This window comes from Papaver somniferum, chromosome 5 (genome assembly GCF_003573695.1).
Source record: "Papaver somniferum cultivar HN1 chromosome 5, ASM357369v1, whole genome shotgun sequence".
Lineage (NCBI taxonomy): Eukaryota > Viridiplantae > Streptophyta > Magnoliopsida > Ranunculales > Papaveraceae > Papaver > Papaver somniferum.
Window position 1 is genome coordinate 122,482,398 of NC_039362.1, and position 14,396 is coordinate 122,496,793.

The 14,396-nt window shown below is 35.0% G+C and overlaps 1 long non-coding RNA gene across 1 annotated transcript; it reads right to left on the minus strand.

Annotated features, from left to right (window-relative positions):
• Positions 1–9,365: 9,365 nt before the first annotated feature.
• LOC113282552 lies at positions 9,366–12,026 on the minus strand. The gene is made up of 2 exons (XR_003327016.1): positions 10,498–12,026; positions 9,366–9,838 (listed from the first exon to the last, which is right to left on the minus strand). It is a non-coding gene; the product is annotated as an uncharacterized LOC113282552 (long non-coding RNA).
• Between the last annotated feature and the right edge of the window lie 2,370 nt (positions 12,027–14,396).

Below are 14,396 nucleotides of genomic sequence, written 5' to 3' on the forward strand. Positions count from 1 at the left end.
ACGACCTCATGGTCATTAATTTTACTAATTATACTCGGTTCAACGACCAGTATTCTAATTAATATTTTTGGTACGCTGCCAATAATCCATCAGATGAGCAACACATGCTCAGACAATCAAATATTCAACAATTCATCACATGAGCAACACTTGCTCAGATGATAAATATTTTCTCAAACCAAGGAATATTGGTTCAACAATCAATATTCAACGATCCATCGAATGAGAAATACTCGCTCACTTCATCGTAAGAACTATACCTCTGTCTCATGACATGTTCAATTCATGAGTTTCAGAACATCATGTTCAACTCACAAACTACATGGACTCATCGTCCCATCAAACCACGAAGTCATCAATTGACTAACATACCACGAGACGTCAATCGTGTCACTTTGGGGGGATATCACTTAGGGTTTTGGTCTGGCGGTCTATGGCACGTGTGTTCAAACACACGATGGAATGTGAGCAAGTCGTGCAATCATTTGAATGAATTCACGAGGTAGTGGGTGGAAAATCGACCAAGTCTCTACACGTTGAGCAAATGGTTTCAAACACGATCTCCACTTCCCCACTCATTGATTCCATCAACTGTCACACTTCATGGGGTCATGGTGTCTAAAATTCCAGCAATATAAATAAGTCTCTGAATCATGATTGAAGGATCAACATCAACAATATCATCAATCTCACGTCTCATCGAAAACACGAGATCATCAACTCATCAATTGAGCAACTACTCTCAATTGAGCAATTTCAATCATTCAGAGCTTATCATATTCATAATTCACACACCCACAATCTTTGATTACCATTGATTCCACACATTTCCCAGCTTCCCTTCTACAGATCAACCCATCCTCTCTTGTGACCGAATTTACTCTGGAATGGTCATTGTATTGATCTAGGCCGGAGTACTACAGATTGATCTCTCTAATCTAAAGCACCCCCTTTGCAGCGGTGCATCTGTGTGAGGTTTAACATTTTGCTCGGTTCGAGGAGTCTCCTCCGTACGGTCGTCTCCTCAATTCCTTAAAAACAAGCAAATCGTTTTTCCCCATCTATACACAGATAACACCACCATCTCCAATTACCACTACCAGATCAAAGATACACGCAATCCAGTCCCCTAAACGTGTAACTCAATCACACTGCAACTTCGATTGAGATCATACTCAATCCAATAATCACATTTGCTCATATCCATCTCTTGAAATCACTCATTCATACAAACCATAACAACAACAGCAACAACACCTTCCTTAAACTCAATTTCTCAATTAAGATATACATAAATTCATCCCAAGTAATTCTGCACTTCAATTACCAATTATAAAACAATCTCAAATCCTGCGTCTCAATTATTATGCCAATTAACAATCTTATAAACTCGAAATTGAACAGAAAGCTTTACTCAATTAACTAAGAAAAACCATTACCTCTGATTAGTTCTACTCAGGAAATTAAACTTGATTCAGCAACACATCACCTTTTCATCTGTAATTCATCAGTTCATTACAACCAATTATTAACTCAAGACTTCTATAATTCGAACCAAGAACAACAACCCACTTCTTCATATCAACCGAACTCATTTCCAAACAATCTTCTAAATCCTCACTTACATCGACTCAAGAACCCTAATTCCATTTAACATAAATCTATATTCTCAATTTATCACCACAACAACTTCAGAAGTCTCAATTAAACTGTAAATACCCTCAAGCTCATCAACGCTATTAGACTGGTCAAGAGATGATCAAGAGACGATTTACCCGCTAAGGACTCGATTAGTTAATATAGATTTTTATTAATAGAAATTAATATAACAACGATCTAGATACGAAACTAGTATCACTGATTAGATCTCGAAAAGTTATGCGAAATGGATTACTCGCTCGTGTCATTCAGACACCGGATGAAGAAGATATCATCAATGTGTTTGAAGGGCAAAATATTCTTTTCATAATTTAGATCGACCAGGCTTCCCATATCATTTGGGAGGGTGACTTTATCTTTTGTCGTTGGTCTTATCTCGCCAGACCGAGCAGATAAATCCACGTATCGTTCCTTCTTCTTTCTCATTCTTCGTTCTTTTTCTTTCTTCTTTTCTTTTCTTTTCTTTTCTTTCTTCTCCTGTTCTTCTTCTCCGGCAAGTTTGAGAGATACAATGGAATATTTGTTATAGATAAGAGGTAGAGAATAACTTGGAATAGTAGTAGTGATGATGTGGTTATCTGTTGTTGATTCAGATTTGAAGAAGGTAATGAATTACGAGTTAGGGTTTCAGTTGAGGCTCAAAGAAGAATTAGAAGATGAATACGACGGTTTAGAGGATTGAATTAAGTTGGGTTTATTACGAATTAGAATATAAGGTTGAAGAGTGATCTGAATTTGATATTAGGGTTTCTGAGTTTGATTCAGAGATGAGTTCGAAGATGAAATTAAACTCAGAGAAGGTGAAATTAATGTTCTACAAAAGGGGATTCGAGAGGGTTGTTGTCCAATTGATCCGGCAGAGTTGTGTTTGTGAAGAATCATGAGTTAGGGTTTGGGATTTGAAGCTGTTAATGGAATTAGGGTTCCTCTGTAAAACAAAGATGGTGATGAGATTGTTGGGTGTTTTAGTTTGATATGGTTGTTCAATTGAGGCAGAGGAATGACGAATTCAACTTCAGTTGCCTGAGCAGCACTGATTTGAGGTAATGTTTCTTAATAGTATAATCAGTTGGTTTATAAGTTTTTCCATGAACTATAAATGAAGTTTGCTGTGGTATGAATCTGTTTATGGATGTGATAAGGTTTAGGTTGTGTTGGTTGTAAGAAGATGGTATATGTTAGAATTGTGCAGGGGTTGAGCTTTATGAATTGAAATGGTTATGGGATAGATGTGTGTTGAGCTGAGTTAACTGTGGTGGTGCTGTAAGGTGCAGGGGGGAATGGGAAAGAGAAGTTGAGATGGTGTAATGGCTGGTGGAGCTGCAGATGGTTTTAGTGTTGAAGTAAATGGGTAATGGTGGTAGTGTTATAATACTGGAGTGTTGTAGATGAGCTACAAAGTTCAGTTTTGGAAACGTTGTTAGATAGTGCTAATGGGATTGGAATTGAGTCACAAATGGTACTGATGTTGTTGTGGTGATGTTCTTGTATATCTGTTATGAAGTTATGAATTGTGCAGTGGTGTTTAATCCAATGTGTTGTGATAAGATGTGTTGATGCTGAACTGAAATGGATTATAATGAAGTGACGTGTAAATGGAATTGGGGTCATGATAATACTGTGTTGAGACTGAGATTCAAGTAGGTATTATGGGAAGAGATTGTAAGGATAATTGCAGGCATGTTGAGAGTTAGGCGAGAGTAAGGTTTTGCAGAGAGGATGAATTAGAGTTAGTTGTTGTTAGTGTTTGCTGTAAAAGCTTGGAATTGCATTTGCAGGTAGGCTCTATTGTGATTAAGAAATAATCTTGTAGTTATTTGGTAGAATTGAATTTGTAATAGAGTTTTGGATTTGTGCTCTATGTTGTTGATACACCATTATGGTGCAGTTCAGCTTCTGGCCTGAGCAAGGGCCTTGGTTTATATAACCTGAATCAGTCTTGTGGACTGAGTCGACACATTGATTTCCCTGACTTGAACTGAGTTGGATCCTTGACCCGATTTGACTCAGTTAACTATTTGACCAGGACTTTGACCTTGACTAGACGTTGACTGATAGTTGACCTTTGACCGTCAGTTTGACTGTTAGCGACTGTTAGTTGACTAGGATGAACCCTGTCTTCCTAAATTGATATTTTGGACCTCTTATGGTCCGAATTAGTCTTTGGTTCCTTCTACAAAGATGTAGATATTCATAAGACATAGTCAATGGACTATAGAATGTACTCAATTCAATTAGTAAATCTTAGATATGTTAAAGATAGATGATAAAATGGTGTAGAAGAATAAATGGGCTTCGAACCAATGGGCTTAGAACCATTAGTTAGACTTGTATAATACTTGTGTGAGCCGTTTTGGCTAGATTCTTAGAGTTTTTGTATGATTAACAATTAGTATATATTAACAACAATCGATTCATCGATTCAAAGGATGAATCAGTGGATTGCGAATCTCGAGGTAGATGTGGATTGTCATCAAAAGAAGTGGGAATTTATATTTATCTCTTTTGTGATTATTGATGTTTTCTTTACAAAAATTTATGCTTAACAAATTCATGCATTGTTTAACTTTGAATTGTAAAAGTTCTGTTATTTCTTTTAATCTTTCCATTGCTTGGAAAGGAATCGTAATGTTGTCTTCGTCTTTATGAATTGTTTGGGAAATAAGAATTTCCATTGATTGCTTGTAGAATGAGATTTTCCATATGTGGTATATAGGATACTACTCCTTCATTTATACTACTCACTTTCGAGCTATGCTTAAATAGGTGCGGCACGAGTCACCATATAGCTATCTAGGTGCGGAACGATCGAACGAGTCACCATATAATTTATCGTTTAGAAGGAGTTAGTTCCATATACATGATTTTTTACCTATGTGAATTGGTTGTGTTTAGTGTTTAGGGAAAACAACGATTGTTTTCAAATCATTTCTAATGATTGCATGAAAGTTAAATGTTATTTCTACGGGGCACCCTTTTTAGGGATGATGTGCTCACCCCTTCCCACTTTAAGTTTCAGAGACAGATCAGAGTTGCAGCGAAAGCTTCGAGGAGTTGATTTCATTAGTTGGTTAACTTCGGCTATGTTTATTATGTTGCATATTATATTTGTAAACCAAATGACTATTGTATATGTGTCATTTGAGAGAAGTTCTTGTGTATATATTTCTGAGCGGGGCTAGGTTGGGTTAAGTTTTACAGCAAATTTCTTAATTGAATGCTTAAGTATTTGATTTAGATTTGTGGTGCCTCTTTATTTAGTTAATCTATTGGATTAGTCAGCTGCTACCTGATAGACGCATTTATGTGTCTATTTTGTTCTCAATGTTCTGTATTGTTAGACTAGATTAAGTACTTATTGTGTTATTTTGTGTTCTTGTAGGAAATTTTAGAGAAATAAGCCCTTGCGGCGAAATGGGCTCAAAAAGCAGTGTTTTACACCCCGGAGAAATGTACCGTAGGCACCCCAGAAATGCACCGGAAGAGTCCCAGAAATGTCCCGGAGGAACCCAGAAAATTTACTATTTCCACCCCAATTGATATTTGCACCCCAGCACTCTGGATAAGGGGCACCTTCTTCAACAATTTGAATTTGTGTTTTTGGCGGGAAATGAAGTTTTCGACTGGCAGAATTTTGATTGTCAAAATGAATGGGTTAGAGTGCGATTCAATCGCTGAAAATTGGCAGAAAGATGTGATTTGGCATAAGGAACAAAGTTTGGGTGGTGGTTTCGATCAAATTTGGCTGGAATACGTGTTTTGATTCTCGAGTTCAAAACAGGGAAAGCATGCACTGGAGGATGATAATCACGCGTCATGGAGAGTTATGGACGTGTTCTGATGATGTGGAATGACTCGAGCATCACTTTGGGTCGTGAAGAATCGATTTGGAGCGTGGAGGGAGGAAGTTTACGCAAGAAATTCCAAGTTTGGTAAGAAAATATTCGGAAAATATTGTTATTCACTGCCCGCATAATGAAGAATTATATTGGAGTTATTGGCGAGATTTGGAGCTGTTGTTGGGTATAAATAGGCTCTTTGGGTCTAATAGAGAGGGGGTCGAGAGTCTGGGGGCTGAGGAGAGCCAGAGAAGAAGAAATTCGAGTTTTCCCAAACTCGGTTTCTGTTGTTGCTGCTGCTGCTGCTGCTGAACATGAAGAACACGAAGAAAGGACCTGCAGCAGCAGTCGTTTTTCTACAGTAGTAACGACTAACACCTGTGGGTCGTAATCAGACAGTCTTATTTTCCACAGCGTTTGCGACAGAGCTTCAACAGTCTTATTTTGTCACTGAGAGTCGTAGTTCTCTGGTTTTATTGTATTTTTCATATTCTCATCATTTGTAAACCATTTTTGATCCATAATAAATTATTTTGAGAGCATTTTTACTATGATGAGTTAAACCCCAACACTGGGACGACGGAGGAGGCCGAGCTTCATACATGGGTAATTTTATTAATTCTTTTTAAGACTTTTCCATTAAAAATTAACTGAAATATGATTTGATTAAATTTGGTGTTATTTGATTAGATGGGTCATGCTTAGCTTAGGTGATTTGATGTTCCATGCTTAACATTTACAATCAATGTTTTGAGAATCTACTTTGGCAAAATAAGAGTCCATATATGTTTTGAGCGATTATTGTTGAGAATAAATCATTGAGCCCTATGTTATGAAGATTGGCCGAATCATTAGTCCCAGTACCTCTCACCATTTTTAATATTTTATTGTATATATTTATTTTTTTTATTAAGTCTAAAAAATTTTCTTTCACAAATCCGAGAGTTTGAACCTTCATTACTACAACCCCACGAAAAATCATAAATCACTACCTTTGGGGGCGCTACATAAACAAACCCATCTTACAATTTTATCTAAATCATCTCCATCTTTGCCTAATTCTAATTCCAATACAACATGCATAAACCCTAATTATCAAACTCATATTACTCTTCAAGATAACACTAAAAATTCAATTAAACAACAACCCAGTTGTTCTTAATCTTTCATTATCACTATATCATCATCAGTTCTACGCACCTTAACTTCAGAAACCCGATTTTCAATTTATAACAACAACTCAATCTTCTCCAACATCAATATCATATCTTTCAGTTCACCGACAGTCACTACATGATCTTTCCCCCCTTGTTTAGATCTCAAATTCATCAATTTGATTCACAAACCATCAGAGAACGAAGAACAGAGGAAGAGCAGAAGAAAGAAGAAGAAATAACGAGAAGAAAGAAGTATAGGAAAGCAGAAGAAAATAAAGAAGAGTTTTATCCTCTCGATCGGGCGATGATAAGATCAAGGATGATACTATTGCACCCACTCTCTTCGCTAAGGGAACTCTAGGTCAGTCTATTTGTGAAAATACTATTTTTCCCTTCAAACCAATCTGATGATTACTTCTTCGTATGATATCTGATTGACACGTTCGAGTAGCCTAATTCACATAACTTTTCGATATCTATTCACCGACACTAGTTTCGTATCTAGATCGTTGTTAGATTAATTCCTATTAATTATCGTTCGTGTTAAAATAATCGAGTTATTATCGGCTAATTCGACACTTGACCGGTATAATAGCGTTGACAAGCTTGCGGGTCTTTACATTTTCCCCACCTTATTCATTTTCGCCCTCGAAAATCAAACCATCCTTCTGGTTTTCAGAAACTCTCCACTTTATAGAATAATCCCATCTCTTGTCTAAACGCAGACGACATAAAACAAAGCACAAACCTATATGGCTATACAACTAAAATATAAAATTTGCACCTCTAGGTTCAATCACGCTGATTTAAGTTCTTTCAAATTGGGAAGTCTAAGTTTCTTACACTAATTTATATAATGCAAAACTATAGATTTTAGTCTTTAAGCTGTCTAGACAAGTTTCTACTTTATAACATATGTGTCTCTAACTACAAGGAAGAATCCTCCGGATCTTTCTAGGTGAAATTGTATCTATAAGTTTACTAAAGAATTAAACCAAACTTCTATGATGGGTCATCTCCAAATGCAGTTGCCCTGTCAAGGTTGGCCAAGCCCAACAATGCATTCCTACGAACAGAGAAAACACAACCTTCACTATTCCCCAGTGCGGGATTAGCTAAGTATTAATTTATTAAGATCAGTTAGTCTCTAGACTTTTATCGTAATTGGTGTAAGTCTGATAAATTTACTTCGTAAAATATATAAATAGTTCACATCATTTTAAGCAATTTAATCATCAAAACTTATTTTTATTTATCATTATTATTGTTATTTATTTATTTTAATGAACTCGAATTTTTTCTTTAATTCCAAATGAAACTATATTATTATAACTAAATAATTTTTAAATTCATGTATTATTTAAAAATAACTGGATGTTATAATTATTATCCAAATGCTACTGTTATTATTTCCAATGTATCTATTTCTTTATTTCGTCATATGACTTGGTATAAGTAAATATCCGTTAACAGTTTCTCATAGTTGTTTGGTATTAATATTTTATTATTATTATTATTATTATTATTATGAAAGGATGCCACCGAGGCTTTTATTATTATTATATTTATTTCTTATTTCTTATACCGATAAAAGTTAATCGTAACTAATCATAATGCCAAGTTTAATTTTATTATTAATACTAAATTTGATTTGATCTAACTTTATTTTCTTAAATTTATATTATTGTTAAATAATCGTCAAGTTGTACTGTTAATAAAATTTACATTTTGCTATTACTATCCTATAATTATTATCCAAATGATATTTACAATAACTCTAAATTTTATAGTAAATTTATTATAATTTAATTTTATAATAGTGATGGTCGAACTATTATTCTAACTACTCTTACAAATATTATTGAGTCCCAAATTATTATTAACATTCACATACTTATAAACTGTTGATCCTACATATAAGTCGAAGTGCTCCATAACTTTCTATGTGATTTTCAAGATTTATCAATAATTCTAATCTCATTATTTCTCTAGTATTGGATTGTGTACGTGCTAGACTAATTATTCTTTAATCTTTACTAGCTAAAGTTATTGGTGTACCCTACAATTTTTACTTCATTACATAAACAAACAAACAACCAAACAAACAAATCGATCAGTCAATATATCTTTTAATTACTGATAGCTTTTAGTTATTAAGATTTATCTCACAAACTCAACCCAGTTCTAAACTAATCTAGTTCACTAACTGGCACTGGCTATTTCTATCCTTTCCCATATAAGATCTAATAATAAGCTCTGATACCAACACTGTAGCGCCCCCTAAGCTAGCAGCTGACTAATCCAAGAGATTAACTAAAAAGAGAGGCACTACGAATCTAATTCAATTACTTAAACATTCAATTAAGAAATATGTTCCAAAACTTAACCCAAGACTAGCCCCGCTCAGAAATATATATATATATATACAAGAACTCTTCCCAAATGATACATATATAATAGTCATTTAGTTTACAAATACAATATGCAATATAATAAACATAATAAAGATTAACCAACTAACGAAATCAACTCCTCGAAGCTTTCGCTGCGCAACTCTGATCCGTCTCTGAAACTGAAAGTGGGAATGGGTGAGCACATCATCCCTAAAAGGGGTGCCCAGTAGGAATAACATTTAACTTTCAAGTAATCATGGCAAGATTTGGAAAACAATAATATTTTCCCAAACATTAAAAAGTGACCAAGTCACTGTAATAAACAAACATGTATATGGACAAACTCCTTCTTCAAACAATGTATAATATTCGTGCTAAACACACTCATTAGATATTGATCTCACCAAGACCATGATGACCCACTCTAAGCAATAAAAGCTGAATTCATGTAGGTATAAATGTGATGAAGGAGCATATCCTATATACCATACGTGGAAATTCTCATTTCTCATAACAATTCATATTGACAACAAAACATTACAGGTCCTTTCTAAACCATGAAAAGATTAACAGAATCAACAGAACTATCATAACGTAATTTAAACAATATATGGAATGCATAAACTGACAATTCATGAGTTTATTAAACAAAGACATTTATAAAAGAAACAACAATGGTTACAAAAGAGTCAAATGTATTCCCACCTCTTTTGATGACAAGCCACGCCTACCTCGAGATCCACGATCCACTGGTTCATCCTTTGAATCGATCGTTGTTAATACAAACTAACTGCTAATCACACAAGAAGTCTAAGAATCTAGCCAAAAGGCTCACACAAGAATCATACAAGTCTATCTAATGGTTCTAAGCCCATTTATGACCTTACACCTTTTCATTCCATGTCTTTAGCATATCTAAGGTTTACTAATTCAATTGGGTTGGTCCTATAGTCCAATAGCTAAGTCTTATGAATATCTACAACATTGTAGAAGGAATTAATGTCGATTTGGACCATTAGGGTCCAATTCATGTTCATTAGGAACAATGCTATAAGCCCAAGTTCACTAAGTAAGCCCATTAACTAAAGTCCAGTCCATCCGAGTCAACTAACGGTCATTAATGGTCAAAAGAGTCAACTGAAGGTCAAAGACTATTCAAAGTCAAGTCCACTTGTCAAGGTCAAGGTCCTGGTCAAAAGGTCAACTGAGTTAAACTGATTCGACTCAGTCACATAGTCTGAGTAAGCTAAACAAAACGAGTCAGACTGAATAAGTTTAGTCAAACATGCATAAGGTTCAGGCCTGAGCCACAAGCACAAGCCAAAGATTCTACCACACCTGCAACTCTAATCCTAGTTCAATTTCACCAATCTGATTCTATCATTGATCATTATATAAATAAATTCACTATAACAGAATTATATAATTCACAACTGAAACTAAGTTTACCTGCAAAAGCAGTATCAAGCTTTCCCCTAAAGATTCACTCAACACCTTCATCTAACCCTCATTCCCAATTTCAAATCATTCTCAAAACATACAACCCAACTTAGCTTATACGAATACAAACTCCAATTCCCAGTTCCAATTCCACAAATACACAAACAACATCACTATATCTGCAACTGCAGTTCCATGAACTTTAACAACATTGCCACCAACTCATTATATATGCACCAGTTCCATTGCTTACAATTCAACACACTCCAAAATATGAATTTCAATTTCATTACATAATTATCAACATCCATAGCACCACTTCAATTCCTCCACTAACAGTTCTCTGGCATTCTTATTAATATTAACTCTACCAGCACAAACTGAATCTGCAGTTCCACCTGAATCACAACTTACACCACCATCCATACACATTCATTTCTGTAACCCATTTTTCAACACAACCACCTGCATACCCACAATTATTAAACCATTCATCTTACTTCAGTTGCATTACATAACATAGATAACACCACCATCTCCATTTACCACTACCAGATCAAATATACACGCAATCCAGTCCCCTGAACCTGTAACTCAATCACACTGGAACTTCAATTGAGATCATACTCAATCCAATAATTACAGTTACTCATATCCATCTCTTGAAATCACTCATTCATACAAACCATAACAACAACAACAACAACAACACCTTCCTTAAACTCAATTTCTCAATTCAGATATACATAAATTCATCCCAAGTAATTCTGCACTCCAATTACCCATTTTAAAATAATCTCAATTCCTGCGTCTCAATTCTTATGCCAATTAACAATCTTATAAACTCGAAATTGAACAGAAAGCTTTACTCAATTAACTAAGAAAAACCATTACCTCTGATTAGTTCTACTCAGGCAATTGAACTTGATTCAGCAACATATCACATCTGTAATTCATCAATTCATCACAACCAATTCTTAACTCAAGACTTATATAATTCGAACCAAGAACAGCAACCCAGTTCTTCATATCAACAGAACTCATTTCCAAACAATCTTCTAAATCCTCACTTACATCGACTCAAGAACCCTAATTCCATTTAACATAAATCTATCTTCTCAATTTATCACCACAACAACTTCAGAAGTCTCAATTAAACAAACCCATCTTACAATTTTATCTAAATCTTCTCCATCTTTGCCTAATTCGAACTCCAATACAACATGCAGAAACCCTAATTATCAAACTCAAATTACTCTTCAAGATAACACTAAAAATCCAATTAAACAACACCCCAATTGTTCTTAATCCTTCATTATCATTATATCACCATCAGTTTTACGCACCTTAACTTCAGAAACCCGATTTTCAATTTATAACAATAACTCAATCTTCTCCAACATCAATATCATATCTCTCAGTACACCGGAAGTCACTACATGATCTTTCTCCCTTTGTTTCGATCTCAAATTCATCAATTTGATTCAAAAACCATCAGAGAATGAAGAACAGAGGAAGAGCAGAAGAAAGACGAAGAAATAACAAGAAGAAAGAAGTATATGAAAGAAGAAGAAATAAAGAAGAGTTTTATCCTCTCGATCGGGTGAAGATAAGATCAAGGATGATACTATTGCACCCACTCTCTTCGCTAAGGGAACTCCAGGTCGGTCTATTTGTGAAAATACTATTTTGCCCTTCAAACCAATATGATGATTACTTCTTCCTATGGTATCTGATTGACACGTTCGAGTAGCCTAATTCACATAACTTTTCGATATTTATTCAACGGTACTAGTTTCGTATCTAGATCGTTGTTAGATTAATTCCTATTAATTATCGTTCGTGTTAAACTAATCGAGTTATTATCGGCTAATTCGACACTTGACCGGTCTAATAACGTTGACAAGCTTGCGGGTCTTTACAGATGATGCATCTAAAGGTATTAATATGTTATGATAATTTAGATGATCTTTCTATATAGTATGGTGTAGTTGAAAGTCATAAAGTATATTGATCGAAACGGTTTAGATAGAGGGAAAGATCGACATCTTATTATAAAAATTATCAAAAAACTTCATAAAAATTAGTAGAGTGATTGCTCGATTTAATGCACTGGTGTTGGCACTAGATTCGATTAAGTAGTGAAGTTTTAGGATTCACCAATTACCTATGGATTATGAAGATTGAAAATAACACGAAGACATTATTTGGAGAACTTCATCAAAGGTTAATAACAAATATCAATATTCTTTTTTTGACACTTTTCCCTTCTATCAATCTTTTTATCTGAAAAAGCGGGGGTCTAACAACACCACCCAATATTTCGCTTAGCAATCTGTATGGACTAACCCTGAAATACTTTGCTAGAGAATCAACTAGACAGTCAGACTCAATCTAGATAAAAGTATCTCAAGGAGTTAATATCTCTCTCTTGATTTGATTTTTACTCAAGCTAAAATCAATAACGAGTTTTTATCAAATACAAGGAATAACTTGGACGGTACCAAAGACCAATGTCCAAGGATCAATCAATATCAATCAACAACCAAAGGTTGGATTTCCAATTGATGATCACGAACGCACAACCTGTATTATTTCAATTATATAAAATATAATGCGGAATAGAAATACACAGACACCAGAAATTTTGTTAACGAGGAAACTGCAAATGCAGAAAAACCCCGGGACCTAGTCCAGATTGAATACACAATGTATTAAGCCGCTACAGAAACTAGCCTACTCCAAGCTAACTTCGGACTGGACTATAGTTGAACCCCAATCAGTCTCCCACCGATCCAAGGAACAATTTGTACTCCTACGCCTCTGATCCCAGCAGGATATTGCGCACTTGATTCCCTTAGCTGATTTCACCCACAACCAAGAGTTGCTGCAACCCAAAATCGTAGACTTGATAATAAACAAATATGTCTCACACAGAAAAGTCTATCAAAGGATAAATCTGTCTCCCACAGATAAACCCTAGGTTTTGTTCCGTCTTAAGATATGAAATCAAGGTGAACAGGAACCAATTGATAATCCGGTCTTATATTCCCGAAGAACATCCTAGATTAATCAATCATTTCTCTACAATCCTTCCTGACTACACATGCGGTTTGTTGAGGAATCACAAATAGTGAGACGAAGATGTTTGTGACTTTTTTATCTTGCCTATCAGAGAACTCTCACGATCTCAAGCCAATCAAAGATTGTACTCATACGATAGAAGATGCAAGATCAGATCACACAACTACGATAAAAGTAGTATCGGTCTGGCTTCACAATCCCAATGAAGTCTTTAAGTCGTTAACCTGGTTTAAGAGAAGAAAACCAAAGGTTAAAGGAGAATCGACTCTAGCGAGCGCACTAGTATCACACAGACGTGTGGGGATTAGTTTTGCACAATGCTAGATGTCTCTTTTGTATATCATTCAAATCAGGGTTTTTCCTTAGTTACAAAGCAATCCATATTCACTGTTAGATGAAAACCTGATTTAGATTCAAGCTAATATTTCTCAACCGTTGGATCGAAAACTTAGCTTGTCACACACATTTGGGTAGACGTTTACTGGGTTTGTGAAAACCATGCCCAAACGTGTACGTGTATGTTGGTTCAACATAGTAACCCAAAAGGTTAACCATATGAGCATTTCATATTAACCTTGTTCTTCTTCACCATAACTAGTTCAATTGACTCAAATGAACTAGTTAAAGAGTTGTTCAATTGCTATGAGATCTTATGTAACTACACAAGACACAATTGAAACAAAGATGATTCGATTCGATTGGATCGGCTCATGAACTTTATAGCCACGGTTTGCATAAAACATTCCTTAGTAATTTAAATTTCATGTTCAGAGAACATCTTTAGATCATAACCACTTAAGCTCACAAACAAGTTCGAGGACTTA